Below are 20743 nucleotides of genomic sequence, written 5' to 3' on the forward strand. Positions count from 1 at the left end.
GACCAATCAGCAGAAGCCATTGGACACTGTGGGAAAATACAGTGAAAATTCTGTAAGGCGGTAACAAGGTGGGGGCAATTTTTGTTAATTCATCTCCAAAGAAGGAACCATCTTTGAATACTAGTATTAAAGGCAAAGACTAACTTGCAATTTAATAGAAGACGGTGTTTTAGAAAGACTTTTTTCTCTTTCTTTGGTAGAATTTCTACCATATTTTAGACTTCTAGTGAATATACGTGTCTCCCGCTCTAATGTATACCCATATCCTATGGAATCACAAGTTATGTTTTAATAGGATTTGCTGTATGTAAAATATGTCATGTGTTAAAAATGAAATGTCCAGGGAAAATATTCCCAATGCTTGTTATTTCTTGGTACCTCACGTGTCCTATCTGACATGCATACATGTAAGGGAAGCTGGGTTTACTTAGCTAATATGGTGTTGTATTTATTACTTCAAGTTGTAAAGGCTTGTATTTGGATTTCCAAACATGTAATTTTTAACATGTTTTGTTAGTGAGGGAGCAATAAAAGGAATATTTTGCAGCTAATTCAACACCTATAAATTCCCTGTTTGTGATATGAAAGAAATGGCCTTGGCAGACCACAGGTCTGCTCATATTTCAAAAAACATTAATGTAAATAGTTCTAAATTGCCCTATATTTAAGGTTCTCTTATTCCATAAAATATTTATGGGGTTATTACTTATACTTTTATAAAAGATGGTACCTGAGTCTGAACAGATTTTTTATGTGCAACTGTTCATTGTTTTTTAAATAACTGTATTTGAGAGGTGCCTGGGTGGCTCAGTTGGTTAAACATCTGCCTTCGGCTCAGGTCATGATCCCAGGGTCCTGGGATCGAGTCCCACATCGGGCTCCCTGCTCAGTGGGAAGCCTGCTTCTCCCTCTTCTGTTCCCCCTGCTTGTGCTCTCTCTCTGTCAAATAAATAAATAAAATCTTAACAAATAAATAAACAAATAACTATATTTGAGAAGCCATATAAAAGCTAGATGATTACAAACCAACAATTACAAACTGAAAAATAAATATCAAAAAGATATTGATCAACTTATTTCAAAATTCATGTCCAAACAAAACCTGCACATAAATATATATAGCACTTTTATTCATAACTGCAAAAACTATAAGTAACTAAGATGTCCTTTAATGGGTAAAAGGATAAACAAGCCCTGGCATATCTATATAATGGATATGATTCAGTGATAAAAAGAAATAAACTATCAAACCATAAAGATATGAGGATGACTCTTCAATACATATTGTTAAGTGAAAGAAGCCAGTCTATACAGTCTACATACTATACGATTCCAATTATATAAGAGTCTGGAAAAGGTAAAACTAGAAATGGTAAAAAGATCAATGGTGCCAGGAGTTCCAGTCAGGGGTAAGGCTAGTAGATGAGGAACAGGAGATATTTTGGGGCAGTGAGACTATTCTGTATCATAATGTGATAATGATGGATATGCAATGACACTATGACCTTTATGGCACGAAGACTGAATCTAAATGCATGCAAATTTTAAAAAAATTAAGAGGTTGGGGTATCCCTGGATGGAATGCAGAATGTGACAAAACAATCTAACTATATTTAAAATGTAAAAAACATCCCCACTGAAGGTGTGGTGAAGGGAAAGGTGCTGACCTAAGTCACTTTGGAAGTAGAGTCTATAAAACCGAAGGCAAAAAGACACTATACATAGGTATTGTACTCTAGTTGATAAAGTTTTTTATCACAGGATGCAGGTTAACAATTCTGATACTGCTATACATGTATACTTGAGTTTAACAACTGAATAAATGGCAGACGGTGAAGGAGAGGCTTCTCACTGTTTGAGTGGGAGGTTATAGATAAGCAAAGGGAGGAAGCTAGAACGTTTCATGTGGTAATGGATTCAAGTTGGAGACATCAGTATAACTCATGTTTAGCTTGATACAGATACAAATGGTTACACAGAGAAATTTGAATAGATATATGTACGTATATAGATTAGTATACACAAGGAAAAATATATATATTTCCTTGCTCTGTGAGCTGGGAGGGCCTAGAAGTTATGACTCACCAGTAGCATTGAGCCTACCTAGTAACTAGACTTGGTTTCTAATCCATTCTCCAATAAAAGGAACCAAGGCTCTTTAGAGAAATGGTTAATTCTGAAACTAGGACAGGAAACATACAAGATGAGCCTGGAGCATCTTGGAGTAGCAGAACGTAAGTGTTGGGGAAAAAAAGAAAAACAACAAACCCAAACACCTGATGAGGGTATATATCAAAAGGACACAGAATATAGCCGAAAGAGATCCCAATGGCCAAAGCTGGGACAATTAGAGTAACAAAAAACTTTTTAAAAGTAATATTGGATTATAATCCAAAGTATAAAATAAATATCCATGAGTTCATACTGATATAAATAAACAAATGGATAAATAAATGAGGGAGAATAGATAAATTTCATGTGCAGAAGAATTCCAAAAAATTTATGTAGATACTCTGTCCTCAGGGAGATGGAACATAACTCCCCACTCCTTAAGGGTAGGCTGCACAAAGTGACTTCCTTCCAAAGACTGCAGTATGGAGAGAGGGAGAACAAGAATAACTTTACAGTGGGGGAACCTGGCAAACACTACCTCAGCCAGGTGACCAAAGTTACTAGCAACAGTGATAAGTCACATTCGCGGTACGTACCCTTCATATGATGTGATGAAAATGGCACTTTAACTGTGTGGTCTTCTTCCCCAAAACATACAACCTCAGTTAAATCATACTATAAATACTAGACAAATCTCAGTTGAGGGATATTCTGTAAAACACCTAACCAGCAATCCTCAAAACTTGTCAAGATCAGGGGCGCCTGGCTGGCTGTCTATAAACCATGCAATTCTTAAATCTCTGGGTCGTGAATTCAAGCCCCACGTTCGGTGTAGAGATCACTTGGAAAAAAAAAAAAAAACTTGTCAAGATCATCAAAAACAAGGAAAGTCTAAGAAACCGTCACAGCTAGGAGAAGCCTATGGAGCCATAACAAGTAAATGTAATGTGGTGTCCTGGAGGGGATCCTAGAACAGGATATTAGGTAAAAACTAAGAAAAAAATGAATAAAGTATGGATTTTAGTTAATAATACTGTATCAGTATTGACTAATTGTAACAAACACACCATACTAATGTAAGATGTTAAATAATAGGGACTGTGGGGTGTAGGGTGTATGGGAAATTTCTGCACTGTTAGCATTTTTTTCTGTACATCTAAAACTATTCTAAAATTTAAAAGTTTATTTATTTATTTATTTTTAAAGATTTTATTTATTTATTTGAGAGAGAGAGAATGAGAGAGAGCGAGTACATGAGAGGGGGGAGGGTCAGAGGGAGAAGCAGACTCCCTGCCGAGCAGGGAGCCCGATGCGGGACTCGATCCGGGGACTCCAGGATCATGACCTGAGCCGAAGGCAGTCGCTTAACCAACTGAGCCACCCAGGCGCCCAATTTAAAAGTTTATTAAAACAATATTGAGAATCATACAGTCATAGAAAGTGGGAAGTAGAAGGGACCATAAAATTCACCAGTTAAACTCTCTGCTTTACAAGGGAGAAAACAGGATGCCCAGTAGAACTTGATAGCCTGCACTTTGGAGAAGGTCTTGAATAAACAGTGGTGGTTAGCTGCTGAACTTTGCCCTCAGTGACACTATAACATTAGTCATAGTACATAACAGACACTCAATAAATAATTACTGAATGGTGAATAATTTCCAAAAACCCACCTTCTACCCAAGTATTTTGTCCGTTCAATTTATTTATTAACTCATTCATTCAACAAATTTGCTGAGTGTCTGGTATCATAATTTTACTCCTAGAACTACAATTACTTGGAAACTCTACCAAAGGAATGTCATTTTGGCAATTTTCCATATCTGACTTTGTAGGAAACTCTATTTAACTGATTCAAGTTTATAAGTGTCCAAGGAAGAATTGTTTCAAGCCAAGTATTAACAGGAAATAGATTGAGGAGGCGCGAAGAGAATGATGGCTCTTAGGAGTCACAGAGAGTATGTGTGGTTCATTCACACTCAAATTATGGGCTACAACGTTTTTGTATAGTAGTAGATCTCCAATCTCTCATTCTACTCCTTTTACTACTTATTGAGGCAATAAGCTGAGAGTATAGTTTTGTCTTGCTTTCCAGTTCCAGCTGTGCGATCTTGGCCAAGTTACCTAATCTTTTTGAGGTTCAGTTCCCCCATCTAAAAAATTACCTCATAAAAGAATGTTGCTTAGATTCAGTAAACCAACATTTCTAAAGTGTTTAGCACACTTGGCAATGACATTATTACTACTAGTATCATTATTGTAATAATCAACCAACCAACCAGATGCTTGTACCTCTGAAATAACTTAGGGCAATAACTCAGGATCTACAAAAGAACACACGTTGGCACACTTAATCTTTTGATTTTTCTAGGTTTAATAAGTGGGTTGTTTCCAACAAACCACAGAATTAGTGTTGGGATCTGGACTATGACTCTATTTACTGTCAGTCCAGTGCCTTTTTTAGACTGCTAGGAAACTAAAGGGGTTATTTTCAAGTTCCTTTCCTTCTTGGCCTCTTTTCCTGCCCAAGTGTGTTTTCATGTTAACATTATCATTCATTCTAAATATTCCATGGGGTCCCTCAAAGTGGATAGTTGTCCTTGATACACTCCTCTCCTGATGTTCATCTTTTTGACTTTATTTCTATCATATTTAAAGATCACATTACTCAGGGTGCTCACAACCTCTATGTATAAATGCTGAGAAAAAGTCCAGCACTCCCAGAGGGTGCCTCCTTCTCTGTGCCCAGGTAAAAGAGGTCTTGTGTTTGTTATTCTGACTAAAAGTGTCAGGGCACCTGGGTGGCTCAGTCGGCTAAGAGGTTAAGCGTCTGCCTTCAGCTCAGGTCATGATCCCAGGGTCCTGGGTTCGAGCCCCGCATCGGGCTCCCTGCTCAGCAGGAAGCCTGCTTCTTCCTCTCCCACTCCCCCTGCTTGTGTTCCCTCTGTCATATAAATAAATAAAATCTTTAAAAAATAAAATAAAATAAAATAAAAAGTGTCTGAGCAAGAATTCTCCCTCTGCAATCCCCGCTAGTGCCACGGCTGCCTGCCTGTGTGGGCATCCCAGTAGTTCCCCAAGACATCAGCCCTTTGAGACTGCACGCGCATATGAATGCCTCTTGGAAGCAGTGCTCTCTGCCTGTCATTCTGGTGGCACCAGCTCAACACCTTCACAACAGCTCCTTGGTACTTCAGCTGCCTTCTCCAGGGTCTCCCTTGAGACTGCTCACTGGAGTCTGTTTTCATAAGTTCTACTTCAGTAGCAGAAAGCTAAGTTTGAGTAATAGAGCTTATCTTGTTCAACCCAGTTGCAAAAACCATTCTAACAACAAATGTTCCAACTTCAGAGGAAATCTTAAAGGAAACAAAATAGTTTTAATCAAAAAGGATACTCTTTTACAGGGTTCAAAAATAATTAAGTTAATTGTTTCTTTTTAACTGATTTTAAAGGAATTTTAAGAGATCATTTTATCTGTGGCTCATTATTATTGCAACAAACAGACTGAGGATTCATTTCCAGCCAGCATAATTATTTTGAAAGAATAGTCATGAAAAACAGGTCCTACTTCTCTCTTAGGAGGAACGTGTGAAGGTTGAAACGAGCTGCTGCTTCCCCCCACATGGCCAACCTTAGTGACTCCAGAAGGATTCAGGCCCGAGGGAGATGAGAGAAAAGGGTCAGTTATGCAACAGCGGAGAAGCAGATTCCAAATCAGTGCATATGCATGAGCTCCCTGATAGAAATCAGAGGAAGAGCTTAGGTGTGTTCCCATTTTCTTCATAAGCTTAAGATGTCCAATGCCTAAAAATCTGTATCTAAGATACCTCTTGAGACTTCAACTGATTGGAAGGATTTTGTTGTTGTTATTGTTTGTTTGCTTATAAAATACTAATCAGCTTGTTTTTCAAATTTAATAACAATACTTTTAACATAATTGCTTAAGTTCTACATCAAATGTTTCTCTACTCGTGAATTGACTCTGTCACTAATTTGTGGGGATTTTCTATTTATAACAAACCTGATTGGACATAAGGGTGATAACATATATCTATATAAATCATACACAATACACACACATACAGTAAATATCACATGAAAATCTAGCAGAACATGTTTTCTAGAAATCTGGACAACGTATTTAAATGTCCTAACCTACCACACATAAGAGCTTTACTTTGAGAGGCCCCAGAGACTGTCTCAGATGGTCTCCAGAGCAATATAAACCAGGGTTTGATGAGGTCCGAGTAACTAGCCATCAAGAGAGAAAACAAAAACAAACAAGATGTCTTAAGGCTCCTTACATAAGAAGTTAAAAAGTGGTTTCAGATTTGAACCCCAAATCAAAAGTCACAAGGGCACCCTCTCCAATTGCTGGCCTTGGTTTGCAATTCCATTGCTTTTCAAATGGGCAAATCTGTGTAAAGGACATCAGGATAAATAATGGCAGATGTTTTTAAATTTAACAACATTCAATAATTCTCCCTAGAAATGGTGGGAAGTCTAGATAGTAATAAGTAAATGTTTGAGACACAACAAGGGACTAGGAAGCCAAGATCAAAATGTGTTGTTTAGGGGTAATCTTTCCTAAGTGTCTAGGAACATGATCCAGAGGCATTAGATAGTTACTTCGCTATCTAGGGCTGTTGGCACCACTTGAAGCAGGCATGCAAGAAATATGGTGGCAGGCATATTAAGATTTGAATATTGCTGAATATAAAAATGAATCAACAATTCTGACCAGCTATGGAATAAATGCAAGGAAACAAAAGGAGCAGTGCACTAAGGTAAATAAAAGAGAATCAGACACACAGGGAAATAACAGTAAAACAGAGGAAAAGAGAGAACTCGTTTACCGGAGAATCAGTTTGGGTTGGCACCATACTTCTGGTCTAGATTGATTGACATGGGGTAAACAAGATGGATAGCTCTTAAGATGGAGTGAAGGCTGAATAGTTTCCATTTTCCTCTTCAAATTCACATATTTCTACACTTTTAAGTCATACACATAAATTAACCCTATCTGTGGCATAGGTTTTTTTTTTTAGTAAGTATCATAGGAAACTTATTTATAAATATGCAAAGAAAATGTGCAATCAATTGCACATATGCCTCTCATCTCTTTTCTTGAATTCCATGCCATTTGCTCCAGCTTCAATAAAATTGAGACCAGAGATTTGATCTCTCCTAAGACTGATAACTGCTTCTGGTCTTGCTGGTCTTCACTTTGCTCTACGTACCTCCATATCAGGGTGTGCATGTATGGCTTCCCTAAAACACCGGTCACGAAGGGCCTTCCACTCACCTCCATTCTTGAAGTACCCTTTCTTTGACTTCCACGATAATACTCTTCCAATTTTTCCACTACTTCCTGTTCTCTAGCCATCCCTTAAATGCTGATGGTCCGTAAGATTCTGATTCTGATTAGTCCTATTCTCTTCTTACTCTATAATGCATTCTGAGAAGCACAATAGTAAAAAGCATGAACACTAGAACCATACCGCAAGGGTCTTGCCACTTTCTGGCTGTGTGTGAGATTTGGGGCAGGTTACCTAACTCTGATTCTCCTCACTTATAAAAAGGGACTAATAATAGTATCTACTTCATAGGCTCATAAGGAAGAGTAAATGAGTTCAGACATGTGAAGTGCTTGGCGCACAGCAAGTACTTGGTAACTTTTAAGGGGTAAAGTCATGGCTTCAACTACATTTAGTTGAATAACTTTTAGTTACTTAGTTAATATTTAGTTGATTAATTGATAAACCATAATTCTATAGCCCATAGTTTTTTTTCTGGACTCCAAGCCCATTTAACCAACTGCCTACTAACCATTTCCCCACTGCATCCAGGGATCCTTAAATTCAACATTCATAAACTAACTCATTTCTTGAAATAGCAGAAAGAAGAAATTAAGAAAACAATACCACATATAACTATACCAAAAGTAATACATAAAACAAATTCATTCACAAAACCATTCACAAAAACCATACACAAAAACAAATTCAAAATGGATTAAAGACCTAAATGTGAGACTTGAAACCGTAAAAATCATAGAAGAGAACACAGACAGTAATTTCTCTGACATTGGCCATAGCAACATGTTTCTAGACACGTCTACTGAGGCAAGTGAAATAAAAGCAAAAATAAACTATTGAGACTACATCAAAATAAAAAGCCTCTGCGCAGTGAAGGAAATAATCAACAAAACTAAATGGCAACCTACTAAGTGGGAGAAGATATTTGCAAATGACATATCCAATAAAGGGTTAGTATTCAAAAAATGTAAAGAACTTATACAACTCAACACCCCAAACCTAAATAATCCAATTTAAAAATGGGCAGAAGACATGAACAGACATTTCTCCAAGAAGACATCTAGCTGGCCAACAAACACATGAAAAGATGCTCAATAGGGATGCCTGGGTGGCTCAGTTGGTTGGGCATCTGACTTTGGCTTAGGTCATGATCCCAGGGTACTGGGAACCTGCTTCTCCCTCTGCCTGCTGCTCCCCCTGCTTGTGCTCTCTCTCTCTCAAATCAATAAGTAAAATATTTTAAAAAAGATGCTCAACATCACTCATCATCAGGAAAATGCAAATCAAAACCACAGTGAGGTATCTTCTTACACCTGTTAGAATGGCTAAAATCCCAAACAGAGGAAACAATGGGTGCTGGCAAGGATGTGGAGAAAAAGGAACCCCCTTGCACCGTTGGTGGAAATGCAAACTGGTGCAGTCCCTGTAGAAAACAGTAAGGAATTTCCTCATAAAATTAAAAATAGGGGTGCCTGGGTGGCTCAGTTGGTTAAGCGTCTGCCTTCAGCTCAGGTCATGATCTCCAGGTCCTGGGATAGAGTCCTGCATTGGGCTCCCTGCTTTGTGGGGATCCTGTTTCTCCCTCTGCTTCCTTCTCTCTCTGTCTGTCTCTCATGAATAAATAAAGAAAATCTTTAAAAAAAAATAAAGTTAAAAATAGAACTACTCTATGATCCAGTAATTGCACTACTGGGTATTTACCCCCAAAATACAAAAATGTTAATTCAGAGAGATATATGCACCCCTATCTTTACAGCAGCATTATTTACAATAGCCAAGATATGGAAGCAGCCCAAATGTCCATCAATTGATGAATGGATAAAGAAGATGTGGCATAGATATATATGCAATGGAACATTATTCAGCCATAAAAAGAATGAAATCTTGCAGTTTGCAACATTGTGGATGGACGGTGAGAGTATAATGCTAAGTGAAATAAGTTGATCAGAGAAAAACAAATACCATATGATTTCATTCATACGTGGAATTTAAGAAACAAAACAAATAACCAAAGGAAAAAAGAGAGAGAGAGACAAACCAAGAAACAAATTCTTAACTATAGAGAACAAAGTGATGGTTCCCAGAGGGGAGGTGGGTGTGGGGGGGAAATAGAAGATGGGGATTAAGGAGTGTACTTGTCATGATGAGCATTGGGAGATGTATGGAATTGTTGAATTACTATATTGTACACCTGAAAAAACTATAACATTTTATGCTAACTATACTGGAATTAAAGTGAAAAAAAAACTTCAAACTCAATAAAAAAATAAATAAACTAACTCATTTCTATCTCCCTTTCCTGCTCCACCAAAACTGCTCTTCCTTTTGTATTCTTTTTCCTAGATGGATAATGCATTATCCATTCATGGCTCCTGAAAGTTAATAAAGTCTCCTCCCCTTCTTTCAACTACTTCTACCCTAAACATAAAAACCTAATTGGTCACCAAATCTTTTCAGCTTTGCTTCCTATCTTCTCTTCTGGGTTACTGCAAGGGCCCCTCTTCTGTCCTTAGCTTTCTTCTTTCACACCGCAGTCAGGGGCTTCATCCTTTTTAATACTTTTCATCATCTTTCCATTCACTTTTAGGGTAAAATCCAAAATTTTCAATGTAGCATATGAGGTACTTCATCAACTTGCTTCTTTCTAGTCCTCTAATTTTATCCCCTGCCATCCCTAGATCCAGCTACATGAAGCTACTTGTGATCCTTAGAGTTGTTACCCTCTCCTTCACCTTCCTGCCTTCCTTTATACAACCTAGAATGCTCTTCCCTCCATTCTCTGTCTTAGATAATCCGTATTCTAATTTTTCCAACTCCTGCAACATTACTCCAAATTGAATTTTTAAAATTAACCAACAATTAAAAGATAGTTAACAGATGCTACAATTCCAGTGCAGTTTGCTCAAAACAGAGTAAAATTCCTTTATTTGAGACACAGATTTCTTTTTTAGTCATTTTATTTTTTACTTTCCATTGACTGGTAATGACTTGTTGGGTGAGGATTTGGAGACTTTGAACATATATTCAACCAAAATATTATAATAAGAGATCTAGATGGTGAGGAAAACTTAGTGAAAAAACACAAAGAAACTGTGAAAGGGGAAGAGGTGCTCAGCTATTTGCCTAAATCACATTAGCCATTTCTCCTCCTCCTTCTCTCCTTCTCTTTCTGCTCTCTCTGTTCCCATCTATCTCTCTGTCTCTCTCTATCTCTGTCTCTGTCTGTCTCTCTCTCTCTCACACACACACATACACACACACACTTCTAAGGTTGAAATTACTCTGTGTTCTTTTTAAATCCCTCAGGTTTTACATTTTATTGCTCCAAGAGTCTGCCTCCCTGAGGTTCTTGTATAGACTAGTTATTTCCCTCTGTAAAGAAGCTGTTCAGTTCTTCCTCGCCTGGTTTGGAAGAATCCAGGGGAGGCAGTTCTTTCAGCTCTGTCTCTCTTCCACTCCCCTCCTCCCCCAGTCCTGGCTGGAGCAGTGAGTCTGTCAATCCCAGGCAAGAGACAAGGCAGACAAAGGTTTATTTGTAAAGAACCTCCTTCTAGCACCTCCTTTTTTCTCCTTTTGCCCAAACTCACCCAGTGAATTGGAGCATTTAAGAAGATTCCTCCGCCAAGAAGACCAAAAGGAACGGAGAAGAAAGGGTATGTATTTTTTCTTAAATATCATTTTGTATCACTTATTCTACTACAAATTATTACTACAGATTAGAGCAGAGATGTATTTATGTGTTGAATCAGAAGAGAAAGAGAGAAAGGGATGGATATACTTTGAAAAAGATAATGCTTCCTAGGATAAAAGAAAATAACCAGATTAAAAGGCACTAGAAAATATACATTCCTTAACTGGGAGAGTCACTTAATCATAGTTTTAAAAAGAGACAGCTCCCTCACTGTGATTCCTGATTAATGCCCATGTCCATTCTGAATCTGTAACAGGACCATGTAACAGGACCTTATTATTCCACATCTCGGAATCATATGAGAATAATGAAGTATATAAGGTTAGTCTTTTAATGCAGTACCCATATTACCTACTCTATGTGAAGTTAACTGCAATGTCTAAGAAAGGAAATGTTTTTGGTTTTTGTTTGTTTGTTTGTTTGTTTTGCTTTTAAAATCCTAATTCCTAAAAAGGAACTGGTATAAATGTGTGATACAAAGAGGGAATTCACTGAATTCATCCTTGGTGTCCCCACCATAGAACACACTACAGTGTCTGTACTGCTAAGATAAAGGGAACACTTTTTCCCTTTCAGGCTTATAAAAATTCCTCTTTAAAATTCCTTAACTTAGTTATGCAAGCTGTGAAAAGCTCTCCCAAATGCTGGTCCTTTTCTCCAGGGATGATGATTTATTATAGCCAGCAAAACAAGTAGAATGATGCAAGACTGAACATTAATATCATCTGACAGCATTCTCCGAATGCGTTCTCTGAAGGAAGATTACTTTCAGGAAGGATGTGAACTTCATGTTTCCACTGATGAAGGTCTCTTGGGTACTTGGGCTGATTGTGTCTGGTTTAATGATGTTTGAAAGGCTTATCCACTTTCTCATACCACCTCTCTGTAACATACACATTCTACTTCAGGGCGCATTCTATCACAAACCTCTTCTAACACAGTTAATAAGAAAGAGAGATTTTTTGAAATGACAGGTTTTTTTTGTTTTTTTGTTTTTTTCCATCATCCAAGAAAGATGAATGGGAAACATCATGGGCTAGATGGCAATTTTAATCTTTTCTAGCTATAATTTTTGATATTTTAAATGTCAGGTTCTGGGCTGGAATTTTCATTTGTTTTTGCAGCCTTTGCTTCTCTCTTGCTGTGTTTTGAAAGAAATCTGAAAAGGGACTGCCCTTTATGTCGAATTCATCAACTCTGTTTCATTCCATTGCTCTTAATACCAGTTCCCAGAATTGACCTCAGTTGCCTGTATGAACACTGCACCATAAATCTCTGAACACTTAAACTGCATAGCCCTGTTAGTTTTGGCCATTAAATGGGATAATTTTTCTTTTTAAGTCTTCATTTAACTCAACCATTCAAAAGCCTTCTGATGGCAAATACCCTCACATAATCAAAATTTGCAATTCCCTATTTTATGATGGTGGCCATGATTTGTTGCTTAATTGGAAATACCTTGCCCATGATTCTATATCCTCTGCATTGATCCTTTAAAAATTATGCCACTATTGGGATGTGAATGGTATCATACAGTGTTAGGAACAATATAAATTACATAAATTTGAATTAAAAAAAACCAAGAGATAACTATCTAAGGATCTCTTGCTTATTCCTTTAGGTATTCAGTTTTTAGCTTTGTTTTCTTTTGTAATTTGGATGTACTCCAGGAGGAATTTTAAGTGAAATAGAAAAAAAATAGAAAAAAAAATAGAGCATTTTGCTTCAAATTTGCCAAAGTCATCTCACTCTTGTTGGCACTTGAAAATATATGGTCTTGATGGATTGCCAAGGATTAAGGTTGGTGTCTTCTAATGAAAAAAATAATCAATGTATCACATTGGAACATACTGGTTGAGACATTTTCCCACTTGCTAAATAAAAGTTAAATCTATTTATCTGCACTCAAGTAAAAGAAGAAGAGAAAACTTCAGTTCAAACATGTAATTTATTAAGTGTTAAAAAAAAAAACTACCAGTAGGTGCTTGCCAGGTGTGGAAATTTCCATCCTAGTATGTGACTGAGACTGACAGAAGCACTATTTTGTGCTCTGGCATGGACATATTCAGAAGAGGTGCATGGTATGGCAACTTTTCCAGCAATTTATTTGTTCATTCCTTCAGTGAATGTTTTTGGAACATTTACTGTGAGCCCAGTATTGAAGCAGGCACTCTGAGAGATGCAAAAGAAGTAGAAGTTATAGTCCTTGCCTTCATGATGCTGGCATCTCCTCTTCCAATCCTCTGAATATTGGCTTGCCCCAGGTCTCAGTCTTTCGTCTCTTCTCTTCTTCATCTATACTCACTACCTTGCCAGTCCCATAGCTATAAATATGATCAATAAACATCCTGATGATTCTCAAATTTTTATTTCTAGCCCTAACCTTCAGACACATACTGTCTACTCAAGATCTTAACTTGGATGTCTAGTAGGCATCTCAAACTTAACTTGTCTGAAAATTTACTCTTAAATTTTCCCCAAATTGACCCCATCTAATTCTTCCTCAGCTCAAAAAATGTCAATATCACTCATGTCAAAAACCTAAGAGTCATCCTTGATTCTCTCCCTCTTGCCTCTTATCTTCCATCAACTGTCACCAATAGCCTTTTTCTTCTTCCAATTTTGTCCCACCACAACACATCTTTGTAAAGCAGTCAGGGATTATTTTTTAAGGCATAAATCAGATCACGTTACTATTCTATCAAAATCTTCCAATGGTTTCATAATATCTTAAATAAAATCCAACTCTTAGTCATGTTCTATAAGACCCTTTATGATGTTTCCATATCTTCCTTCCTGGTTCTAGGTAAATACACAGAATGACCAATTTACTCAATGGCCAAATGCCTTTCAGTGAATTTCCCACTCCCAACTGTAGCCATATTCTCTATTGTTAACTGTCTTATGAAAAATGTTGACAATGACAAGGCATTATTTAGTCAAATTCACAGTTCTTAAAGAATGGATTACACATGAGTGCTATAGGCACATAGAACAAGGGAGCTATTAGAGCAGTATGGGCTAGATCTGGGAAGGCTTCTTAGAAGAGATGAATTTGAGGTTCATCCTCAATAGATGGTTTGGTCAGAAATTAACATAAAGGGAAGAGGGGAGAGGGAACAATAAGGCAAAGACATATGTGCAGGATTGAAGAGATGACTGGTCTTTCTACTAGTTGAGCTATAGTGAATGATAGATGTGGAGGGGAAGTGGAAGGAAGGCCTTAGGATTAGCCTTAGGAAGTTCACCATCTTTTAGATACCATGAAACCACTGCAGCCTCTTCCCCAGGATTAAAAAAAAAAAAGTGTTTTCAGAGAATCATTCATGTAATACTACACATAGGGGCCATGCATTGTATTAGCCACGGGGGTATGTGGTGGCGAACAAAATAGACTGCCTTCATGGAGGTTTCTGTCTTAAGGGAATGACAAACATAAAATGAGTAAATTCATAAATATATAATTTAAAATGTGATAAATATCATTAGAAAAAAGAAGGCACTATGAAAGAATCAAGTTGAAACTACTTTAGGTTGGATGGTCAGAGAAAGCCTTTGAAAAAATGACATTTAAATTGAGAACTGAAAGCCAAGAATAAGCCAGGCAAGTAAAGAGCATTCTTTCTAGAGAGGCAGCATATATGAAAATCCTAACGGAGGAAGAAAGATTTCTATTTAATTATAAGGAAATACTCTCTATATATTTATTGCAATATATTTTTAAATGGGTCAGATGAGCTATTTTCTAACAAAATATAAATTATGAAAATTAACTCAAGAGATAGAAACTATGTAATATTTAGGACATATTTATATTATAAATTATTTATTGTTTATCTGAAATTCAAATTTAACTGAGTATCCTGTATTTTATCTGACAATTATATTTTAGCAATATTAAATATCATCTGAGTGTCAATATCATGTATATAATCAGAGACACAGGACTGTAAAAGAAGTCAGGGAGTGGTAATATATGGGTTTTGAATTTATCTGCTTTAATGTAGGAGGGTGTGGTGGAGACACTCTGAAGAATATACCTCAGTTAATACCGATCTTTGTGATGAGTTTGTCCTCAGCTTTCCACCCATTTACACTTTTCCCCTTTTCTCATTATCTTATGACCCTGTACTTCCTTCTCAATACCTTTCACTGGTATAACATCTTTCTCTGACTTTTCTTCCACCCAGTCTACAAATGTTAGTTTTCCAGTGTTCTGTCCCTGACCATCTCAATTTCTCCTTAATACCCTCACCTATGCATACCAAAAAGAGATATACCAAAATGCTAACAACCTTATCTCTACATGGAAACTCTAGTTGTATTTTATTCTATCTATTCTTTTCTGTATTTTCCGTGTTTTACACTGAGTATTATTACTTTTTTTTTAAAGTATTTTTAAAAAAAAAAACCCAATCAGGTTTCTGGCTATAATTAGAACCATCTAATCGAAAGAAAGCTTAAGCAGTTAACAATCATGAAATGAGCTCACAAACAAACTACACTTATATGCAGGAAAAATATAAGGGGTAATAAGAGTCTGAGCTTAGTAAATGCACAACTTTCCAAAAGCCACAAGAATTAGACAAAATTAAGCTAATTACTAAAAATAAGAACAACATGATTGCATAGTAAAAAAAAAACCTATGGTGACACAAACTGTAAAATATATGAAAAATGCTAATGACTAATATAATAGAAAAATTCTTCAAACACAATTGGTAAAAAGGTTACAAAAAATTTAAAACTCTCTCTCCACCCCTCTCCCTACACCCAGTTTTTTGATAGAGAGTAATCTGGTAAGGGAGGTTAGAGAAAAGGGGAGGGGTCTTTGTTATTGTTGAATCTTCTGATAAAAGCACACACACACACACACACACACACACACACACACACACATACACATTTTAAGATTTATTTATTTTAGAGAGCGAGAGAGAGTGAGAGAGAGAATCTCAAGCAGACTCCCCAGTGAGTGCAGAGCCCAACCCAGGGCTCAATCTCATCACCCTGACATCATGACCTGAGCTGAAATCAAATCAGATGCTTAACCGACTGAGCCACCCAGATGCCCCTATAAATATATATTTTTAAGACAGGTATGAGCTGACTAGAATAAATGATAGTTTTGATAAAAAAAGGAAAACAAAATAGAAATTAGGAAGTTCATTTTAAAGTCAGACTATTTAGAAAAAAATACAATACAATTTAATCAAAACAATAGTACTTGATGATATCCAAATTTAAGAATTTGACAGCTCACTACCATCTTCCCATAATAATTGTTCCCTGCAACTCGATATTGAGTTTAGCAATCTGAGAAACTCCTCCTTCCCTGACTATATATAAGCATCTAGAGATTAGGGTATATTATTTATTCTTTCACTAACATGCCAGGCATTGTTTGAGGTGCTTGAGATACACATGAGATAAAACCCTGCCTTCCTGGAGCTTACATTCAAGTTCTGGGAGACATAATAAGAATATTTTTAACAATTTAGAGGTTCATAAATGCCATGGAAAAGTAGAGCAACTAAGGCAGATTGAGAATATGTGAGGGGAGATACAGTTTTAAGTAGAATAGATCTTAGGAACAAAGTGAACAAAAACTTGAAGAGGGTGAGGGAGGTAGACATGCAGTTAATCTGTTGGAAGAGCTTTCCAAGCAGAGGAATTAACCAGTACCAAGGCCCTAAGGCAAGAATGTGTCTAGTATTTTTGAGGATTAGCTAGAACAGAAAGAACAAGGGGAAGAGTAGATAATTTCAGAGAGGGATAACAGGAAGCCAGATTGCATATGGAGGCCACCACAATGACTTTAGCTTTAATTGAAGTAACTGGAGTGATTGGAAGAGAATAGGTTTAGTTATTAATATTTTTCTTAATTCCTTTGCACTGCTGGTACTTAGGACAGTGCCTGGCATAAAGGAAATAATAAAAAATGTCTGTTACATTGAACCAAATTAAACCAGCTTGCTCCTGTTTTTCTCTCTCACACATAATTACTTAATCACTTTATCAGTGAGTCCTACATCAGTGCTATTCTTTGACTCCCTCACTTTCTCAATATTGGCTGCTCTTCTCCTGAATACTCTTGCCAGCTTGGTCTTGGTATGGGCAGAGAAATTCTAAGTCGCCTGAAGCAGTATATGAAGATTTGGGCCTAAAGATAAAAGAATGATTTCAGGCTATTTTTCAGCAGCCTAAATCAATTAGAACAAAATATACAAGCATCATTCCAGAAATAGGAAGGGCAGACTGAATGGCTCCTTGTGTAAACCATAATGGGTCTTATTTGTTGTCCTTTGGGACCCAGTAGCTCTTACCCTATCCAAGAGATCGGAGTCAGAGCAACCATAATTCAATTTGGAAAGGTTGTGGAAGAGAAAAACATAGTTCTGAGAATTTGGCTTAAGTATTAAAATTATCAGAGTACCACACAACTCATTTTTAGAATCTGTAAGATTTGGCTATCTGTCCTTAGTATTCCTCCAAAAATAGCTGCAAATAGTAAGAGTAATATAGAAAGCTTTGCTTCTACCCAAGATGGAATAAAAAGAACCAGATTTACTCACTCTTCTGAAACAACAACAAAAAAAAATCCAGACAAAACATATGAAAGAACCTCTATCAAAACACTGGATTCCAAGCAAGGAAGTACATCATCTTATGAGAGATGGGAAACAAATGAGGTAGATTTCCCCAACTCTATTGTTTTGAGGGAATTTCCAGGCTGGTAAAATAAAAGGAGAGGGAACACAGAGTCCTGAAGATTCCCTGAATTGAGAAAATGGAGCTGAGAGTCAGAGAGACTAAAACAGCCACAATTCACAGAACAGAGTACTGGAGAGGAGAAAGATACAGAGAGAATGCTGGATGTCTGCAGAGGGACCCACTGAAGTATTCAGAAAACTGATTCGTACATGCAGATGAGGAAACTATCCATGGTCAGGGAGAAAAATCTGAAAGGATTAGAGAACAGAATGTCTGGCACTCACAAAAAGTCAGGCATACTCATAAAGACAAATTGAAAAAAACTTGTAATTCATTGGCCATTGGGTAGAATACTCAGGAAGGAATGGCCTCGGTTGTGAGGAATAATTAGCCCTAGGCTGAGTTAGAACCATCTAACAAATCATAAAAGCAAGTCCTGAAGGAATCAAACTGTTTCCAAGTAACTTAGTTACATCCCAGAACAAAGCACAAGAATATTTATAAGAATACAAAAATATCCAGCACCCAACCATGCAAAATTTAAACTGTCTGAAATCCAATCAAAGATTACTAGGTATGCAAAAAAGTAGGAAAACATAACTCATAACTAGAATAATCAATTGAAACCAACCCAAAATTAATACATATGTTAGTATTAGCAACAAAGATATTAGAACAGATACATCTTCAAGGTGTTGAAAAAAATCCAAACTGTCAATCTACCATACTATAACCAGCAGAAATATCTTTCAAAAACAAATGTAAAATAAAGACAGTTTCAGACATACAAAAGTTTAAAGAATTCCTCACCAGAAAACCTAACACTATAAGAATATTAAAGGATATCATTCAGGCATAAGGAAAATGATATCAGTTGGAAACATGGATCTACACAGAAAAATGAAGAGCACTTGAAAAGGAAACTACATGAATAAACACATAAGATTTTTTCTTATTATCTAATGCCCTAAAATACAATTGTTTAAGCAACAATAATAATATATTTTGAGTTTTTAGCATATACATTAGTAAAATATGTAACAGTGATAGCATAAAGGATGGGATAAGAGAAATGGAAGTATACTATTGTAAAGTTTTTATACTATATGTAAAGTATAATATCATTTGAAGGAAATGATAAGTTAAAGTATATATACTATAAATCTTAAGGTAACCACTAAAATAACAAAATGAAGAATTATAGCTATGAGCTAACCACGGAAGTAAAATGAAATCACACACACACACACACACACACAAAAGTTCAATTAATCCAAAAGGACACATACAAAGAGGAAAAAAGGAACAAAGAACAAACAGACCAAACAGAAAACAAAATGCAAGTTGATAGATTTAAACCTAATGATGTTGGGGCACCTGGGTGGCTCAGTCGGTTAGACCCAATGATGTCGGTAATCACATTAAATGTAAATGATCTAAATGTTCCACTTAAAGGGCAGAGATTGGATAAATATATCCAGAGAGTTTGGATAAAAAAGCAAGACCAAATGATAGACTACCTATAAGAAACACATTGGAAATCTAAAACCACAAATGAGTAAAAATAAAAGTATGGAAAAATATATTCAGGGTCCGAAGATCCAATGCCATTAGAATGCCATTATTCTCCAAATTTATCTATAGGTTCAATGCAATCTTAATCAAAATTTCAGAAGGCTTTTTCTGTAAAATTGAGAAGCTGATAATACAACTCATACAGAAATGCAAAAGACCTATAACAGCCAAAACAACTTTGTGAAAGAAGAAGGTTTCAGGGCTAATTCTACATGATTCTAAGAATTATTAAGAAGTGACAGTAATCAAAACTATAATATTGGCATAAAGATAAATAAATAGATCAATGGAAAGAATAGAGTCCAGAAACAGGCTCACAGCTATGTTGAAAACTGATATTTGACAAAGATGCAAAGGCAATTCGGTGGAGAAACAACAATCTTTTCAAATATAGTACTGAAACTACTGGACACTGTATGAAGAAATGCAGAAAGAATTTCAACCACACCACTCACTAAATAAAAAATTAACTAATATAGATCACAGAACTAAATAGGAAACCTAAAATTATAAAACCAGTAGAAAACATAAGAGAAAGTCTTTGTGACCTTGAGTAAGGCAATGATTTCTTAAATATGACAATGAAAGCATTTTTTTTTAAGAAAAAGAGAATATTGATAAATCAGACTTCATCAATTTTAAGAACTTTTTCTCTTTGAAGCCCACTGTTAAGGGAGTGATAGGAAAGCCATAGATAAAGAGTAAATATTTAGGAAGTATATATCTGATAAAGAACTTGTATCCAGAATATGTAAAGGACTCTCAAAACTCAGGAAAACCACCCCAATTTTTAAAAGAGAGCAAAAGATTTGAACATGTCGTTCACCAAAGAAGACATACAGATGACAAATAAGTACATGAAAAGGGCCTCAACACCATTAATCATTAAGGAAATGCAATATAAGATCACAATGAGACACTTAATAGAATGGCCAAAAATTAAAAAGACTGACCATACCAAGTCTTGGAGAGAATGTGGAGAAACTGGAACTTTCATACACTGATGGTGGGAATGTAAAAATGGTACAATCACTTTGGAAAAACAATTTGGCAATTTCTTATAAAGTAAAACATACTCCTATGATACAATCCAGCTATTCTACTTCTAGGTATTAGTTTAAGATTAATGAAAGCTGGGGCGCCTGGGTGGCTCAGTCGGTTAAGCGTCTGCCTTTGGCTCAGGTCATGATCCCAGGGTCCTGGGATCGAGCCCCGCATCGGGCTCCCTGCTCCGTGGGAAGCCTGCTTCTCCCTCTCCCACTCCCCCTGCTTGTGTTCTCTCTCTCGCTGTGTCTCTCTCTGTCAAATAAATAAATAAAATCTTAAAAAAAAAAAA

At 36.4% G+C, this 20743-nt stretch overlaps 1 protein-coding gene across 1 annotated transcript in view; it reads left to right on the plus strand.

Annotated features, from left to right (window-relative positions):
- The first annotated feature begins 10909 nt into the window (after positions 1-10909).
- Positions 10910-20743, plus strand: part of SCRG1 (stimulator of chondrogenesis 1) — a 31780-nt gene continuing 21946 nt past the window's right edge. The window contains exon 1 of the mRNA XM_032389169.1: positions 10910-11080. The gene's annotated coding sequence lies outside the window, so the exon portion shown is untranslated. The remainder of the gene's footprint in view (positions 11081-20743) is intronic.

This window comes from Phoca vitulina, unplaced genomic scaffold (assembly GCF_004348235.1).
Source record: "Phoca vitulina isolate PV1807 unplaced genomic scaffold, GSC_HSeal_1.0 scaffold53, whole genome shotgun sequence".
NCBI lineage: Eukaryota > Metazoa > Chordata > Mammalia > Carnivora > Phocidae > Phoca > Phoca vitulina.